This window comes from Prionailurus bengalensis, chromosome C1 (assembly GCF_016509475.1).
Source record: "Prionailurus bengalensis isolate Pbe53 chromosome C1, Fcat_Pben_1.1_paternal_pri, whole genome shotgun sequence".
Taxonomy (NCBI): Eukaryota; Metazoa; Chordata; class Mammalia; order Carnivora; family Felidae; genus Prionailurus; species Prionailurus bengalensis.
In genome coordinates, this window is record NC_057345.1 from 173,340,004 (window position 1) to 173,361,013 (window position 21,010).

Below are 21,010 nucleotides of genomic sequence, written 5' to 3' on the forward strand. Positions count from 1 at the left end.
TAGGTATGATATCATTGTTTTCTCTCTAATCAATGTTAAGCCTGGTCAGAGGAGGATGGACACTCCTTCCTGAAGGAGATCACTTTTTGTACTCTGCTCACGGGACTTACCTATGCTCCTTGATGGTGTATGGAAGGCTGCAGTGTGATTGATCATCACTGAAAGAGATCACATTCTAGAAATAGAGTAATTATGGCCCAAAGTATTCAAGAGAAAAATGTTTAGGAGATGTGTTGTTCTGCAGCAATACTATACAATTCTGAATGGTAAATTTGACATGGCCAGAAAAGAAATTTTCATTAACATTTCCCTGCATACTTTTGGTAAGATGTCCATTTGTGGTCATCGCTAAGAAAACTGTAACAACTTTGAAGAGAATAATTAGAAACTAGTATTCATGATGGGGGATGCAGCACCTTGGGTAAGGATATAATCAGCATCAGAATGAAAAAATGCTGAAAGAAACTGAAAAGTCAAGATCTATATTACATTTTCAAAAGTTCTCAATTACCATGATGTTATAAATAATAACTGCATTGGTACCCTTTGTTCATGATGGCACACACACACACATTTAACAATAAAGAATATGAAGAGTTGTTTCCTGGATCTAAACAGTAAAAGATAGTTCCTACATGTTACAAAGAATCTTCACAGGCAAGACAGGACAATAAGCAAATACTTAAATATCTTTATCCATTATTCTAAATCTTCATCAAAAAAACATTCTACTTCACATGGATGCATAAATCTTGTAATACATTCTTGTAAGAATTGTTCAGACAAACAGGAGCCATGAAAAAATATTTTCCTCGGGACACCCTAGAATTGATCCTATATGGTGCTAGGAAATATAGTTATATTAAAAATAAAAATAATTTCTACTTTACATCCTGTATAAAAATCTATTTTACATCAATTACATACTTTACATTTTTGTAGACAAAAACATGCTTTTATGAACCTGAGACAAGAAAGATTTAAAAAATAATACTAATGTGGTGATGGACCAGTTGAATGAGAATCACCCAGATGCTAATTCAATTGTTTGTATTAATTTTTTAAATTTTTAAAAAAGTCTTTTCTCACCCACCCATGTTCATATGGATATTTGTTTTGAAATGATAATGTAGCTGTTCCTGCCCCTCTAGTTCCTTTTAGAATTTATTCAATGCTGACGCTGCATACATCATTACTTATGGTGCTGCCTCATCTACTATAAGTAATGGTTCCCAATGACTCTCTCAAAATTGTTACTGTGCTTTCTTAATGATCACTGTAAATGTACATTTTGCCTTTCCAAGTAATCAACGGTTGACAGATTATGTTGAATATACACCATTAGTATTTAAGGTAAATGGGACAGATATTGGTGCTCTATCCATATCTACTAATTATTTACTGTGTTTTATTTTATTTTGAATATTGCAGGCCTGCTTGTCTACCTATTGTCAGCACCTGTGCCTCTTTGCATAAGACCTTTGTCTTGTCAAAGAAGAATGCACTACCTATGTGAATTATAAGCCAGATACTGGGGACATAGAAATGCTTCCCCATCAGCCCAACCAATGAGTGGCAGAAGCTGGTGCATAATCTGGCAGATCCATTATTCATTTGGCAGACTTATTCTGAGGTGTTTGTTCCTTACTACCTCCTAAATATTATAACATGATTGACAACTTACTCTGCTGATTTTTTTCCCTTTCTATATCAATTCTATCCAAATTCAAATCTATATACTATTCTCTCAATATTTCTATGATATTTTATTGCATAACTACCAGCACTTACCTTTTTGTCTCAGGCTCTGTTTGGGGGGAAACCATATATAAGATGATATCATTTGTGGTCCTAGCAAAGCCTTAGGATTGAGTTCTGAAATGTGATCACTTTTCAAGCAGATTAAAAAAAAAGAAAGAAAGAAAGACACTGTTATCAGTAGTAAGGAGATAATGATATTCTCTGGCATGGTGATTTGCAACAGAATGCAGGTAAAAGAGGATATACTTTCTTATCTAGAACCTCTAACATTTGAGAGCTACAAGGGGAAATTAAATTATAAGAAATAAGTTTTTTGTTTTACTTTTTTATTTTTATTTTTTGGCTAACTGCTATTGATTCCCTGAAAGAAACAACAAACAAACAAATAGGAACTGGTCAGCCATCTACGAATTCAGAGCACACTGTGAAAGTCATAAGCCTTCTGTAGCAGTGAAACTCTGATCTCCTGCAGTCAGAAGGCAGACTGTGAAGAAAACTGACGTATAATTTGGTTGTGAGTATTTGTTGGTCCCCAAATTGGGAGATTCCTGAGTGAAATCTGAAACTACAACTCTCTGCCACTCTGACACCTCCCCATATGTGGAAGACAAGGAGATCTAGGTTGGTAAGTAACCGCTTTAATCAGCAAGGGAACTTATATATGAGATTTGTCTTGGGTGGCCACAAGATGAATAGAGCTCTGCACCTACCTGCCAGACTCTGAAAAAGTTTTTGTAGAAGCTTTAAATTGAGTTCAGTCATGTATTCAGTCCAGATGGTGTCAACAAAACATTGCTCTCTCAAGGCTGTGTCTATAAAACAGCTCCCAGTGTGGGGATGGTGGGCAGAATGCATTCTAAGGACAGGAGAGGATGTGAGGAGCCTCCTATCACTCACGCTCAGCTTGCAGACCAACCAGCAGTCACATTTTCTTGCTGACCTCTTCCAACAAAATTAGCAGGAAAAACTTCATTTATTTAAAAGTAATGACACTGATAGGGAAGGAGTAATACCTGAAATAGGAACACCTCAGTGGATGCACTTGAGAATCTTGAACCCCCCAGATTTCCGTGAACCCCCTAGGCTGCTGTAAGTGGCTTTCTTGCTCTTGCTAGAGGATATCAAATTACCTTTGATTGGAAACCATGAAAAAACAACTGAGGCATAGGACTTGTCCTTCTGAACTTCTGACCTCAATTCCCACTGCTATTATTTCTAGAGCAATCATGAGGGCCAAGTCAACCAGAACATGACAGGGACACCATAACCAGGGTCTCAGACCCCTGAGGGATAAAGATCTGGGTCACCCTATGAGGCAGGCAACTAAAGCCGGCACCTAACTTAACAATGAGGGATATCTGGAATAGATGGTGGAAGAGGGAAGATGATAAATACCAGTTGCATCCCCAAGACCAAAACGGCAAGGTTACTATAGCTTATATAAACTAAACCTTTTAATGGAGATCTGTTTTTTAAAGAATGTCACTAGCAGTCACCTTGGGAAATCAGTGATAAGATGGAATGAATTTAACATGGGCTATGAATGTATCAGTGACCTGCCTATATCAACTTGACACATCATTTTCATGCACATCAGCTCAAGGTTCAATTGCCTGCAACTGTATCTCTGTATCTTTGGCAGAGAGCATATGAGTCAAGTTTCAACCAGAGAAGCAGAAGTAGAATCTCTCTCTCTCCTCTCTCTCCAAGCATTGGCCATTGGCTTGACTTACATGATTGCAAGAGTGGGCTAAGAATGTCTGAAATCCATAGGGCAGGCAGAATCAGGAAGGGGAAAACTCAGCAGGCTGGAACACATGAACAAGGGTCAAAGTTCTTGCTCACAGAATTTCTTCTCTCTTGCAGGAAGTCTCAGGGCCACATGTAAAGTCTTTCAACAGATTCCATCAGGACCAGCCAGATTATCCAGGATAATCTTTACTTAAAGTCAGTGGAGAGGAACTTTAATTACATCTGCAAAATCCCTTAACAGCAGTACCTAGAATTATGTTTGACTGAATAACTGGGGACTAGAGTCAAGTTGACATATCATAAAAGCCTTAACAGAGGCCTTTCTCTAACAGAAAGAGGACACTCTCCCCACTGGTGGGCCAGGCTGGCAGAGCCAGGGGTTTCACTGGCACCTCCCAAAGAGCCCTCATCCACAGATGAATGAGTGTTGGTGGGATGTAGCACAGCTCTCCAGCCCCTAGGGCAGACTTACTCTAGGCTCTGTATCCTACTCTGGCTCTCAGAGTTTCTGAGTGGGATTTAGTTCCATTTGCCTACAGGTATACTGGTTTGATAATCTACTCTTTAGTGACACTTCCTACTCCCCTACTGGTTTCTCATATGATCATCTTCCAAATAAACTACTTTCCCTGGAAAACTTCCCTCCAGGTTTACTCTGAGGGAAGGCAAACAAAGACAGTAATACATCACATTACTGTTAAAGCAGTCAAGAAAATATTGTTTATTTTAAATTTTCTTACATCATTATATTTAATTATTGCTACCTTTATGAAAAAAGGAATAGTTCATAGATTCAGAGATATCAATTGGAAATTTTTGAAAATATCTATCTCAGGACAATATATATGTTAATGCAAAAATATGCCTTGTTCTTTGTCCTTCCATGATTAAATTAATGATGTGAGTGTACACATGCTGATTTTCTGAGCTTCTATGCTCTGAGGAATATATTTGAGAGGAATATATTTATCAGAGAAAGAATGTTGATGGCTAAGCAGGACTCTTTACTACAAATGCCATATTTACATATTTACATAGCCAAGCCAATTTACAAAGTTCTGTCATATGTATTTGCATATTTTTGCTCTCTGAAATACTGAATTAGGCATGAAAGTAGAGTGAGAAGGATTGCATAGGAATGGGTACTTTGATTTGGCTGGCTAGTAAAAATTGGTTAATTTTCTATTAATAAGTAAGATATTTCTCTAAAAACTTACTAATAACTGATAATTTTCCTGATCTTCCAGTATATAATTTTAATCTGTAATGTGGATTTAATGTCAAGTGTACCTTTACTAAAACATCCTTAAATTGCTAAAGATCTCATTGCATTATAAAAACATTTTTGTTTCCTTAAACTTGAAATCCAGTCTACTTTCTCTGAAAATTATTCTATCCCCCTACCCCAATCTACTGCCTGTGGTAAAATGTAAGTTATTGCTATGTATTAAATGAGGTTTATAGAAAAATTCAAGACATCTTTTTAGTTTGTTCTCATTATTGTGTGTGCTAAAGTAAAACTAAACCAGTATGACTACAGGTTAGAATATTAAAAAGTGCATGTTCAAGATTATTAAAGTATTTCTGGCAAAATGTAGCAATTTCCCTGCATTTACCTTAGTGAATTATGGGTTATTTAATGGATTGTTTCACAGTAAGAAATGAAACTTATTTCTTGGAGCAATTTAATTTATTCAATCGATTAGTATTCTTCATGATATCATATCTAGAAAAAAGTATCTACTATAGTTAAAGATGACAAATCCAGTATTGTAGATAATTTTAAGACTTTTTAAAAGCAACTCTATAGGCTATGGAACCCCATGCCATGATTCGCATGTTTATATACTTATATTTTCATTAGAACAACATCTGCTTTGTGAAAATAATACCCACGCTTGAAAATAATTCAATAGACACTGTGTCTGAGACTCTTAAGGACAAGTGTGAAATTGTTTTATCTTCATTTTCTGGAGCTCTGGACAGCTGATTGAGACAGTACAGAGAGCATCTGCTGGAGGGTAACTCCTGGGATACTTGTCAAATTGATTGTGTTCAGAAACAACTGAGACACAAAAGGAAGAGAGTTTCTAATCACATTGCATTTAGAATGCTGTTCAAATCAAGAAACTATGTAATTTAGAACTAAATAGCTTTGCTTGACATTTTAGAATTTTTAATTAACAGATTATTCTATTAGCTCATATATTTCTCTCCAGGTGACTGAAATGGATTTCCACCCAGGCTTTGATTCCATATGTCAAGAATTTTTTTGAATAAATAAATAACATATTGATATATTAATTCTGATTCCATAAGCAGACTCTTATACCAATGGCAGAATATAAAAGTCATTCCACTATGCTATGCCTTTTTTTTTTAAGTACATTGCCAGTGATTTTGTTTTGTCTATATGATTACACCAATTTTCAGGGGCTAAAAATCATGCATACCTTTTAAGGTAGTTGACTTTTCAAATAATAAGACGAACGATTTAGGCATTATAAAATTCTTGATAAATTCAAACATATTCCATTTTTTCAAGTATATGCACATTTTGTCATCTTATATCATTGTCATTACTTTCTTCCATTGTGAGAACTCTTTCTTCACATAACTGAAAGTAGAGGTTCATACACTATCAGAAGAAACCTAACAAGTGCTAAATTGAAACAGAATCTTGTTTTTGCTATTGCTAGATTTGTTGTTGACTAAATGTCTGGAAAGAAAAAGAATTCAATGTAAAAAGATTGTAATAAATTAAAGATGATTAATTAGCAGGTATGATAGGAATCCCTTCAGGAATAAAATAAATGTGAATGCCAAGTATCGCACATTGATGACAGCAAGAAGTACAATTAGCACTTTTGTCCCTCTATTCTTTCTTCACCTGGGACTTTTAATGAGAAGACAAAATGATGCAGAATTTACTACTATGCCATAAAGATTATTTTGATCTGAAGACACCTGAGAATCAACAGATTCTCAGCAGAAAGGCTTTGTCCGAACACTGCCCCAATTGTCTGCCTAAAAGTAGAGCCTTCCAAAAATAAAATTCAACTGCCATAACTCTCCCTTCAAGGAAATTGACTGCTATCACTGGAAACGAGAAGCCAGCACCTAGATGAGAAATCGTAAAAACAAACATGGTCACAAAGCTATCACACTTCCTATAGAAGCTCCTAAAGTTCCATTTGTCTTTACCTAAAAGTCATGATTTTTTTTTAAGTGACCTTTCTTCCCCTGTCCTCCTCCTATTAGGATGGTATATAAACTCTAAATTTTAGCCACTTTTATAAGCCACTTCCCTTGTGAACTTCCATGAACCTATGAGAATAAACTTTGTCCTTTCTCCTGTTAATTTGTCTTTTATCAGTTTAATTTACGGACCACAGTGACCAGTCCTAAAGGAGTAGGGAAAAAATGTTTCCTCCCTGACAATAACAATGACAATGAAGTAATCTCCTGTTTCTGTGTCTTTATTTTTCTCTTCACCTTGTTGTCTTTCTAGTCCCCAGTTTAATATGCTTAAAAACTGAGCCTTTTTCCTATTTTTAAAATTTGTTTCTTATACTTTGCTTGCTTCCTCATCATCCTAATATCATTTTGTGACACCTGCTAAGAACTTGTGTTTCATTCACATCACCTGCGGTGGAATGAAGTACTTTGTAAGAGTGTGTTTCCATGGATTTCTGTGGGATCACAGTGGAAGGTAAAGGCAAAGCAATTCACATGTCTCCTTGAGGGCACATTCTCATCTCGACACAGATGTGAATGACTTACAAGTAGTTTATGATTACTTGAATCTGCATCCGTATTTTGTGTGAATATACAAGGGGCGACGTATTCACTAAAGGGACCAGAGCTAAACAAGCGATTTCTAAACATTATTAAATATTTCTGAATAAACTCAATATTGAAAATATTATTCTCCATTACTTTAATAATGAACATGTATTTTTGATTATACTTAAGCACTAACACAAGTAAAGTAAGAAATAGACTACATTTGGCTTAATCACTCAGGTTTATCATAAAAATAATGTTTTCACCAATGGCTAGATAATTCATACTTGCAATTCATCTGCAGTGATCGCTGCCACATTATTGGTGTTACGGCCCAGGATATGGTAACATCTTATATAAAGGACAATTAACTCAAATTTCCCTTGCAAATTCATGCTTCGTTTCTCTGGCTAAAGAAAATATACCAATTGGCAGTATGGTTATAATTGTTGTACTTATTGCTTAAAGAGATCCTCTCTAGTTAGCATTTTCTGTGCATCCAGGTATGAAATTAACTGGTGAGGCTATTTGGGGGGAATTTTTTTTCCAGTTGATATAATATGAGTGAAGAGAAAAGAGGACAAAGCAATGATCTTTAGTGTTCCATTTGCAGCATGTCTACAAAACATTTTCTCAGACAAGTCTGTTCAAACTCCTAATTAAAATTGTCTTAGACTGACAATTTTCAGAAATCACCTGAATGATCATAAATAGCCATATTTCACTTTCTTAAGTGCTAGTGTTCATGGTTATAGTATCATCTCAAAGGATTTGTATGCAGAAAGTTCAAATGTTTATTCATATATCCTTACATGTTTTAATAAATATAAAATAAAAAATATTATCTTTCTATGAAAATGAGTGGGACAATTAAGATATCTGAGGACATTTCCATTTCATAGAACAGTATATCAACATCTTTTGAAAAGTTGTTACCTCGGGTTGGGAATAGCATAGGGCCGTGGTTCTCACATTTAAATATGCATACGAGACAAATGTAATGCTTATTAAAATATAGATTCCTGAATCCACTCCTAGACATTCTGATTCAGCAGGACTGGGGTGAAGGCCTAAGAATTAACATTACCAACCAGTTTCCAAGTGATGTTGAGGTTACTAGTATGGCGACAACAATTTGAGAGCTATGGAATAGGGTGGAAAAACTTTTACAGATGATTCTTTTTCTATCAACACGCCCACAGTGGAAGTTAACTTAGATTGATAAAAAGCAATAAGAAATGAGACAAGACTATATGTATCTATGTCTATATAAATTTTTTAAACCCAGTTTGAAATGTTACATCCCAGAAACTTGTGGCCATTCTTAATATGTCCTGAAGCATTTGGAGAAATATGAATATAATTAGCTTTTTGTTATCATTTCTCTCAACGTGCACATATACTAAAGGTTTAGCACTGGTTATAAAAAGATCACTGAATGGCTTCATACTGGTCAAGCTCACGTTGAAATTAAATTTGTGAAGTGAGGGGCGCCTGGATGAATCATTCTGTTAAACATCTGACTCTTGATTTTGGCTTAGGTCTTGGTTTCACAGTTTATGAGTTCGAGCCCTGCGTTGGGCTCTGTGCTGACGGTGTGGAGTCTGCTTAGGATTCTCACTCTCCCTCTCTCTGGAACATCCCCTACTTTCACTCTCTCTCTCTCTCTCTCAAAATAAATAAATACGCTTTAAAAAATCAATCAAATAATAAATAAATAAATAAATAAATAAATAAATAAATAAATAAAATTGTGAAGTGATGTTATTTGAGGAGACTCTAAAAATAAGGCCATCTGCAAAGGAAAGATGCTTGTGTCTACTTGATGATGGCTTCACCGCAACAAAGATTATACTGATACCTCTTTAATGAAAACAATGAGCTAATTATATATTTTAAAGTGATTATCTAGGAAGAAAACATATTAGTATGTTTAATTAATATTGAATATATAAAACAAAAAAAAGGTAATTTAGATGTGTCTTCCAAATATTTGAATCACAACAAGCACTGAATTTTCTACAACCTGTTAGTAATTAACCACAATTCACTATACCTTTACTTAGCTGAATATTTGTAAATAAAACGAAAAAACAAAAAACAATAGTTATGATGGCATAAGCATAGGGTAATATTATAAGCTGATTGTCACAGTTTCCTGTTAAAATTCTGGAATCATTAAATGTGAATTCTGATTAGTCACCAAATATGATAAAAAGTATGTTCTCAACATGCTGATGGATGTATTGGATATTCTTTTTCTCCTACAACAATAGGATGTCCTACTTACCTCAAAAAAAAAAATGACACTTCAGCATAGCCTAATATGGTGGTGATTTACCCATTGATAACTAGACTAATCAGAAAAATAAGCCAGAAGTGGTGAATTTAAATAAGTAATCAAAGTGACAATATTTTTTTGTATTTTCCCAATTTTATTGAAGCACAACTGATAAAATTGTAATATATTTAAAAGGAGGAATGTGATGATTTCATACATGTATACATTGTGAAAGGATTCCCACAATCAATTAATCCATCACTTCACATAGTTAACTTTTGTGTGTGTGAGAACATTCATTAATATATATGATCTTAGCAAATTTCAATTATGCAATATAGTATTACCTACTATAGTCACCATGCTATGTATTAGATCTTCAGAATTTATTAATCTTATAACTGAAACTTTGTATCTTTTTACACTTTCCATTTCCCCCACACCGTGCCTCTGACAGCCATGATTTTACTCTCTGTATGAGTTTGACTTTTCTTTTCTTTTCTTTTTTTTTTTTTTTTTTGTTATTCCATATATATGAAATACCATGCAGGATCTGCCTTTCTCTGTTTGGCCCTCCGTATTCATCCATGTTATCACAAATGGCAGGATTTCCTTCTTTTTTAAGGCTGAATAATATTCCACTATATATACCACATTTTCTTAACTACTGTCAATAGACACTTGGGTTGTTCCCATATCTTGCTATTTATTGTGAATAATGATGCAACGAACATGGGACTACAGATATCTCTTTGAGGTAGTGATTTTGTTTCCTTGGGGTATATAAATAGAAGTGGGATTGCTTCTACTTCTAATCTCTTCAGGACCCTACAAACTATTTTTCATATGGGTTGTACCCATTTACATTCCTGCCAGCAATGCCCAAAAGTTCCTTTTCTCCACATTCTCTCTCAGTAACATTTTCTCTTGTCTTTTTGATAATAGATATCCTAACAGAAGTAGGTGATATCTATAGTGAATTTTGATAGGGGGTCAAGAGTTATATGCAGATTTTCAACTATGTGGTGAGGGGTTAGCACCCCTAATTCGCATGTTGTTCAAGGATCAACTGTATAGATCTTTCATCTCCTTGGTTAAATTTACTTTTATTTATGCTTATTATAAGTATATTTTTCTCTCTGATGCTATTGTAAGCCGTGTTGTTTTCTTAATTTCTCTTTCTGTATATCATTGTTACTATATAGAAACACAATTAATTTTTGTATATTGATTTCATATCATAAAATTTATTGAATGAATTCATGTACTATAACAGTTTTTTGATGGATTTTCTATGTGTAAGATTAGGCCATCTTCTAACAGAGACATATTACTTTTTCTTTTCTGATTCAGATGCCTTTTTTTTTTTTTTCCTAACTAGTTGCTCTGTCTAGGCCTTCCAGTACTACATTGAATTGAAAGGGCAAGAGTGGGCATCCTTGACTTGTTCCTGATTTTCCTCATCTTAGAAAACATTTTACCATTTAGTGTGATGTTACTATGGGTTTGTCATATACAGTCTTTATTGTGGCTGACTTACATTCCACCCGCACCAAATTTGTTAACAGTTCTTGTCATGATAACATGTTGAATATTTTCAAATGCTTTTTTTATATGAATTGAGGTGATTATATGATTTTTATCATTCTGTTAATGTGATATATCACATTTATTTATTTGTGTAGATTGGACTATCCTTGCATCCCAGATTAAATCCCGCTTGATTATGGTATATTATCTTTTTGATGTGCTAGTGATTCTTTGCTGTTGTTGTAATATTTTGTTGAGAATTTTTGCACCTTTGTTAGTCAAGGATCTTGCCCTATAGTTTTCTTTCTTTTTTTTTTTTTTTTTTTTTTTTTTTTTAGTGTTCTTGTCTGATTTTGGTATCAGGGTAATGTTGGCTTGATAAAATGAGTTTAGAAATGTTCCCCCCCTCCCCCTACTTTGAGTTTCATGGAAGAATTTGAGAAGTATTGGTATTATTTTTTTTATATGTTTGATAGAATTTACCAGTACAGTTATCTGTTCCTGGGCTTTTCTTTATTGAAAGGTTTTTGTCCTGCTTCAAACTCCTTATTCGATATTGGTCTATTCAGATTTTCTATTTGGAAATCATGAAATATCTTTTACAACCGTTCACATTCAGGCTATCTGTGTTCCTAAAGCTAGCTCTTATGGGCAATACAAGAGTTGGGTCTTTTGTTCTTTTAGAAAATTAAAAAAAAATGTAATGTTGATTTTTGAGAGAGAGAGAAACAGAGTGTGAGCAAGGGAGGGGCAGACGGAGAGGGGAACAGGCTCTGTTCCTGGAAGCAGGCTCCAGGCTCTGAGCCATCAGCACAGAGCCTGACGTGGGGCTCGAACCCATGAACTGTGAGATCATGACCTGAGCCAAAGTTGGAAGCCCAACCAGCTGAGCCACCCAGGTGCCCCTGTGCTTTTAGAAAATTTTTAATCTGTACAGCCACTCTATGTCTTTTGTTTAGAAAATTTAGTCCATTTATTTTAATAGTAATTATTGGTAAATATGAGCCTGGATGGGAGACCTATGAGAAATGCTCACACATCTTTTCAGAAACAGCTTCTTTGTTTACAATGGTCCTATTGCTGAGCCCTTTTGCCTCTCAGAGCTGGGTGAGTTGGGGAAGTGCCCTTCAGGTATCAGCCTTAAAGTTGTGGTACTAGATGTGTGCTACAAACCCTTGAGTTTGGGATTCCCTCCTGATAGTAAGACACTGTGCTGGGAGGTGTGGTTTATGGCCAACACTGTGTCTCAGTCTTACCTGTTTTGATATGTTACCCGAAGTGTAGAAGTAACTCTATAGTTTCTGGATTACTTTCAGGATTGACTCATGTTTAGCTGTACATACCTGGTACATACATGGGAAGAGGGAAAGTCAGGAACCTACTATCCTGCCATCTTGGTGATATCTCTCAAAGTGACCATATTTTTATAATGCCAAAATATCTCTCATCAAAATATGTGGCTCTTGTTAAAAGACTTCATTATTTTACTTCATTTATTTTGCATTTGATTTATTTTGTTTATATTATTTAGTTAAAAGTCCCAATTTTAGGGATCCACACAGGTTCTAGTTTTTTGTGTTTTGTTTTGTTTTTAAATCTGATTTATCATGCTCTTGTCATTTGACACCCTATGCAACTTCAATATTTTTATGCATATTTATAATCTGTGTTCTGGCATCTAAATCATCTCCCAGATTACATCTTCCTTTTTCCTCAATTGTAAGGCATCATTTTCTTTAGAACCTGGAGATGTCATCAAATTTTTTTAAAATATGGCTTCGGTATCACAGAACATTTAGAGCCAGTTTCAAAATGTTACTCCCGGTGCTGTGCAAATTGCCAAAATATAAATTCATTTGATTTAATAATGAGTCAACTTAGCAGATGGTATTCATGTGTGGGCATCCAAAAGACCATACATGAGCATCAAGTTGGTATGTCTGAGAGTAGAACTTCAGGCCAAGAATGATGAGGCTGTTATCTTTTTTGAATATCTGCACCTCAGTGTCAATGACCTTGTGTAATCAGGAGCAGGAAAGAAGTGACGAAATCCTTCATAATAAGCAGCATAATATGGAAAATCTGCAAGTGATCTCATATTCTTCACCTACATACTTTTTTTAAAAACCTTTTTTAAAAAACATCTTGCTATAAATGGAATTTGTTCATATAAATGATTGTGTTGAAAAATAAATTGAATAACATTTCATATATGTCATATAAAGCTTGTAAGACAATTAAAAAAAAATTGAAAATGTTGATTTTGTTGCCTGTGTATTTGTGAATTGTGGGTTTTTTTTTAAAACCCAGCAGAAAGAGCATGTATTGAGTATATGTTTTTATGAAAATACATATGACTTTATTGACCAATTTTAAGCTAGCTTGAAAATGGAGCTTTTCTTTTTTTTTTTTTTTAATTTTTTTTTTCAACGTTTTATTTTATTTTTGGGACAGAGAGAGACAGAGCATGAACGGGGGAGGGGCAGAGAGAGAGGGAGACACAGAATCGGAAACAGGCTCCAGGCTCTGAGCCATCAGCCCAGAGCCCGACGCGGGGCTCGAACTCACGGACCGCGAGATCGCGACCTGGCTGAAGTCAGACGCTTAACCGACTGCGCCACCCAGGCGCCCCAAAAATGGAGCTTTTCAACTTCTGCTTTTTATAAATGAGAAAATCTGAAGCACACAAATGCGAAGCAAATTTTTCAAAATTTTCTGTGAATTAGAGAAATCTTGAAGCTAATACTTGGTTTAGGATTCCCTAAGTAATATTTTTCCCATTATTACTTGAATAACTAAAAGATCCTTTGTCGACCCCTACTTACAAGGTTTCTGCAGATAGCAGCTGGAAAAAACCCATGTCAATATAGGGAATTAAATGCAAGGTATAAGTTAAGAGGCACAATTTCTCAATGGATTAAGAGTGATGATCATGGAGCCACAATGATTTGGGCCATTTCACACCACTGCCACACAGCAGCTCTGTAATTTTCTGCAATTTATTTTGTTTGTATAACTTTCATTTCTTTATTTGTTCAATGGGGACTTTAGAAACAATTGCTTTATGGGAGCATTAAATAAATATATGCATTGAAGCATATACTGCAGTGCCTGGAACAAAGCTACATTCACTAATAATATCCTTTATTATAATTTGCCAATGGGCTAAGCTTGAAATTATTATCTCCATTTCATAGGTAAGGAAACTGAAGGATTGAAGTTAAATAATTTACCCAAGGTCACACAACTAGTAATTGCTGGGGCCATAATTTGAACAGAGAAATAACCATCTTCGAAGATTATGCTATACCTTCTGCTCTACAAAGTACAGGATTAGTCCTCCCTCTAGTTCACCTCCAGCTATTTATTTTAATCCAGGGAAACCATTGAGCCCTAACTCACAAATTATTCTAAGCATGTTTGCCTGTTTCATGTCTCAGATTGTGCCAGATGCACAAGTTCAAGGCCAGAAGGCACACAGAAATGGAGATGAACATTTCTCATATCATGCTGCTTTTGTTTTCAGTTACATTAAATCCATTCAGTTCTCTGCTCAAGTCTAGATTAACATGTAGTATAGAATGAAGTTGATAATCTACATAAAATGTAGAAAACTCTATGCAAAAAGCATGTGAGAGTATAAGAGAGTATAATAACCTGTTATAATTTCATAACCACAAAACTAAGATAATCAGGGTTGTTAAAGGTTTTTATCTTTCCTAATAGAAATTTCCATAACTGTTTAGAATATTTCAGAGAAGTATTAAGTCATAACTATTTTTGTCCAAGTAAATGTATAAATAACTTTGTTAATGTTTATATATTTATTTTGAGAGAGAGTGCACACGAGCCGGGGAGGAGAAGAGAGAGAGAGAACACTGTCAGCACAGAGACTGATGCAGGGCTCGAACTCCTATACCGTGAGATCATGACCTGAGCAGAAACCAAGAGTCAGATGCTTAACTGAGTGAGCCACCCAGGCACCCCAACCATAACTTTTATGACACACATTACATAAATCATTTTAAAAACTATAAAATTTTTCTGTAAAGAGATTGCATAGAGAAGAATTTATTGATTAATAAAACTGGATAATCTACAAAACTTTTATTGCAACCTTATCTGTAGTGACAACTGCCCACCAATAAGAAAATGGATAAAGAAATATATTTATTATAATTATCTGTAATAGTGGACACAAATAACCTAGAGAAAAATATATCCATGTTTACAAATCAGCAGAAAATATTGAATAAAGAAAGCTAGTGATTGTTACACTATACTATTACACTACACTATTGTTACACTATTGTTACACTATTGTTACAAATAGCAAAAGTACTATGTATTTTATATATGTATGAATACATAAATAACAGATATAATATTATGCTTCAGAATAATACATAACAAATTTTAAAATACTTTCCTTTTCATCACTTTGGGGGAAGAAAGCTAAGTAGACAGAATGTGAAGTAGAAGAAAGTGAAGAAGACAATACCATGGGAAGTAAACTGTATTCATAGTATTGTACTCTTTAATATAAACTAATATGAAGCAAAAGTGACAATGTTAATATTGACTCCATCTTGATACTTTATAATTATATATTATTGTCTTATTTTTTGGTTTGATATACTTTTTTATAAGTTTATAATACTTAAAATAGTAAAAATATTACTTATAATCAGGTAAAATATATCTGCACTCAAATGTTTCAACATTTTCAGTGTTATTTTGGTTCAGTGATTTTTTTTAAATGTGCCCTGACAAACTTTACTCATGAATTTTCCCTGATTTTCTGTATCTGAAAAAGGTAAGAGAAATTTTGTGTGAATCCCCTGAAGAAATCCTACATTTTCTTCACGAGCGAGAATTCCTTTTAGTTTGAATTCCCCAGATAATTTCCTCTGCACTTTATTTTGTGTTTCCTCTGTACCAGTCATTTTTATAGCAGCTGTATTCATTACATTGATCCCTGACCATGTTACAGAACAGGTTTTTTTTTTAAGCAGTTGTGTTGGCATGCAGGCAAACAACAGAAGGGAATTCTCTTGGGCTTTTCTCTCTATTCCCTCACAGTACAAGAAAATAAAAATTTCCCACCTTTTTATAAATAGCTTTATTAGAACCCGGTGGAAGAGGTATTAGATTGTTTCCTTAACTCCAACTGGCAGAATTAGGGCCAATGGTTATAAGTTTTATACAAATACTACTTTGTTCATTATGAGAAATGACTGAGATTGTAACTGGTCTTCATTCCAAGCATTCAAGGCTCTATTATGAACAGATGGAATGACTGCCCCTCCCCCTCCCCCTAACCCCACACATTCACAAAGACCTGCTTCTGGGATGGTGTGCAAGTTACTCCTTCCTTGTGTCAGAGACTGGGCACAAGGATTTCCAAGGCACCTCTAAGTATATCGTCTATTTTGCTAACACAAATATTAGACACCAATACAACTGTTCATTTCCAGCAATGTAAGAAAATAATACTAGGGGCTTTTTCTACTAATTAGATTTAATTTTAGAAAAATACACCATCTTTTTGTATTTCTGGAGACTACTTAATTTTTTCAATTTGGTAGATCTAAAAGACAATGTATATAATTACTGCCGGGGGACCTTGGGGCAAGCTGAAGGCAAAACAGGCTGGCACATCCTGCCCCCAGGTGAAATAAGTGTGATATTCCTCGGACGCTCCTCGCTACCCAAGAACAAAGGAAAGGGGTTTAAGTGCTTGCCTTGGTAATGTGGGAAACTAAGGCAAAAGAAAAATTAAATTCCCTTACTGCCTACAGCCTGCTGACAAGTCCTTGAAACCAGCAGAGTGACCTCACTTTAGGAGCTCAGTTGCCTCAAAGGTGACACTTTGCTAGAGGCAAAAGAGAACCTTGGCTTAACATTGTCCCAACGACCAGGATCCTGTCAGTCTACTCCCTTTATCTCAGTTGCCCCAAGATATATGCTGGCAGTCATACTCCAAGCTTATGGCCCCCTGGTATGCATCTAAAGGGTCTCATGACTGAGGTTTTATTAAACGGTGATAAATGGTGTTTCCCTAGCAACAGCTAGCCCCTCAAGGTCCTGGAAACCTTGCTTCCAAAATTCCTTAGAGACATAGGCTATCTCTGACCCCCTCTCAACCTGAGGGTATATAATAACTTACCTATCACAACCTCAGTGCAGCTTTTTCTGCCCATGGGTCCTGTCCCCATGCTTTAATAAAATCACTATTTTGCACCAAAGGTGTCTTCAAGAATTCTTTCTTGGCTCTTGGCTCTGGACCCCACAAAACCCCTATCACCCCAGAACTTCAGTGATTACCACCTTGTTTTTCAAGAAAATAATTTTGATGTCTTTTGAGTAATTGACAACCTGTTGCTTAAACTAATTAGTATTTAAATGTTAATTTTTATTAACCAATTTTAAATCAGTTTGTAACAACAGGGAAGAAAAAGGGCAATGTTTTTTTTTTCCTTTTTTGCCTTCTCATATCATTTGACAGTCTACATTATCCTCAATGACCCTAGAATGTGTTTGTTTCCAGTTCACTTTTGTGAATAATGCCTTGTGTCATACTTTTATTTGTCAGGCTTTCATATTATTTTCACAAGTGAGGGATGAATTAATAAATGAGAAATAAACTAGATATTAGGAGCATAGAGACACAGGGCTGATTTCAAGGCCCAGATCTACCATTAGCTAGCTGGAATGTAGACACATTCTTAATGTTCTCTAATCCTCAGTGTCCTTAGCTAAACAGCATGAGTTCTTGTACTTAATTACAGAACTGTTGAGTCAATTAAATATGATTAATACATGGATGGCCACTGAGTAGGCTAGATATAAAGTTTGGGAAATAAAGTTTATGTCACTCAGCCACTGAGTAGGCTAGATATAAAGTTTGGGAAATAAAGTTTATGTCACTCTTTCTTGGCCATCCATATGGGGCCATTAAATAAAGGACATTGAAAATATAGGCTATAAAACAGAGTTTAATATACCAAGAGTGCATAGCACACAGGCAAAAGTAAAGGCAGCAAATGTGCACTCCACCTGTCTGTATCTCATGATCTTAACCTTGAATATGCTCCTACCTGCATATCCTGTCTCTAGATAGATGTAGTCAGTGATGTATACACACAATAGTGCTTCTCTGTGGATTTGGAACATAGATGGAACCATAGAGTCAAGCTGGGACTGAAAGCACCATCTGAGAGAGCAGGATGGTCATCAGATCATGCAACCATGGATCCGTCTGTATATAATGTTTGCTCTCCCTTATATCATTAGAAATTGAGACCTGTTCCACATAGGTTCTTCATTCTTTCATAATCATTTTATTTATAGTCAAGATTTCTCATTAGAAAGAGAAGAATGATTAAGAAGAGTATTTTTTTATTTATTTCTATGGTTTTCTTCTTGCATAAAACATGATCTAATATATTTAAAGAGGGAAATTGCTTCTCTTTTATACAAACTTCTCACATCTTTGAAAATGCTGCATTCCAGGTTTCTAAATATTTTCAAAATCCTCATGATTTACACTTCTCTTCCCATTAAATATTAAGTAGTAATATTCTATTTATAAAGATTTAATACAAAAACAGCCAAAAAGAGGGGGCTAACAGTATAAACAAAACAAAAATTTATCCTATAGAAACTACTATACCATCTGTTAAATTGATGAATTTTACTACGTATATCAAAACCAAGATTTACCCTTGGGCTAGATCCAGGTGACCCAAAGTCCACATACAATGAGAACCTATAGCCATTATTTTATCAGACACAAATATGGTATTGATCTTTACTAATGGTCATGGATTTAACCTAGGCATCCTACCCCATCCTATCCAAATTCCATTATCTTCTCCAGTTTATCCAAATCTTACCTATATGCTCCCTCATCTAACACAGAATTTAGTAGTGGCCTTATAGGTCACTGATTCTTGGTCATTCAGGATCCTTCAGATTCAAAATTTGCTTTAATACAATTATAGAAATATGTACTCTTGGTGGAGCTGCCCTAAAAAAAATACCTACATAAGAGCTTTTTCTAAGATGTCTCTCCCCAAACTTTCCAAGAGGCTTAATTCAGCCACTGTATCTTTAAGGACTACAAATTTCTATATATCTCAGCATCACACTTCCCTGGCTAAACCTTGATACCTTGAATCCTAGTCTTTGCTGTATCCTATGATATTTTTTAAAAATTTTAAATGTTTATTTATTTTTTGACAGAGAAGGAGAGCATGAGTGGGGGAGGGGCAGAGAGACAGGGAGACACAGAATCCAAAGTAGGCTCCAGGCTCTGAGCTGTCAGCACAGAACCCAACGTGGGGCTCGAACTCACGAACAATGAGATCATGAGATCATGACCTGAGTTGAAGTCAGACGCTTAACTGGCTTAGCCACCCAGGCACCCCTGCTCTATCCTATGATATTAAGTTCAAATTCAAGCATACTGATGTTTGAGCCTGCAGTCTCATCATCACCAGCCTTGGATTAACACCCCATTGATCTCTGGATCTCCCCTTCTCCTGAATCTCAGGTGCCCTTTCTTTCCATGACTTTGTCACGTATTCTCAACTTCACCTCATATGAATACATGTCACCTCATATGAATACATGTCACAGAAATACATGTCCATGCCATGAAACAGCTATGTAGAGAGTCATTTTATAGCTACATCAATTCTTGCATGTTCAATATTCTTTTCCTTGGATGGTTGCAGAGAAAACATATAGTTTAATTAATGCATGCTGTCAGAAAATAATTTTTCATATAGCTTATTGATACTTGAATACATATTATATGCAAACATTATTACCTGTTAATTTGCTGAAAGAGAGTAAAAATCTTACTCTTTATTTTGTAGGACTTCATTATGCCATTAACCTCCTACTCTTTCAGGCCACTAGAAAAAATTTCCTTAGTTAATCACTCTTGTAATGCTCTAAAAATTAAAACAGTGATTTGTAATATGCCTCACCAGAAGTATACCAACAGTAAATTATTAACTAATGTTTGTGCTTTGCAAATGTTTGCATATATATGTCCTTGGAATATATAAATATACTGACTTTTACCTAGAGGATTTTTGCCTTCTGAATGGAAAACATTTAGGTAAACTGTATATAATATTTGAGTTTTAAAGTATTTCAGTACCTACCGTATTTTATCTATTATCTATAAATGCAAAAGACAAGAAACAAATTTTAAAAAGCTGATGCACTCAATATTTATCAATTAAAAACAGAAATCTAACTCTTTTAATTATTGTGACAGTTTTAAAAATAACATCTTTTATAATCCATTAAGTGATTACCATGGTGAGCGATCCATTTACAGATATTATGTTGATATAATTATATATACACTATTTGTGGAAATTTAATTAAATCCTATTTCATTCTATTTCATTAAATGACTTTATTTTTTTTTTTAATTTTTTTTTCAACGTTTATTTATTTTTGGGACAGAGAGAGACAGAGCATGAACGGGGGAGGGGCAGAGAGAGAGGGAGACACAGAATCGGAAACAGGCTCCAGGCTCTGAGCCATCAGCCCAGAGCCCGATGCGGGGCTCGAACTCACGGACCGCGAGATCGTGACCTGGCTGAAGTCGGACGCTTAACCGACTGAGCCACCCAGGCGCCCCTAAATGACTTTATTTTTAAGAATTAAATACAAAAATTTATGATGGTCATGATGATAATTTGAGGAATAACAATTAAGATCGTGAATGACTTCCTTCAAACATTGAAGTATTCATGTCCTATTTCACAGCTATGAAACTTACAGTGATATACAGAGTGAAAATATCTGTAAATCCTTGAATTAAATATTCTAAGTCCTATCAATGAAGAAAGATTAGAAAGTTTAGTGATTTTA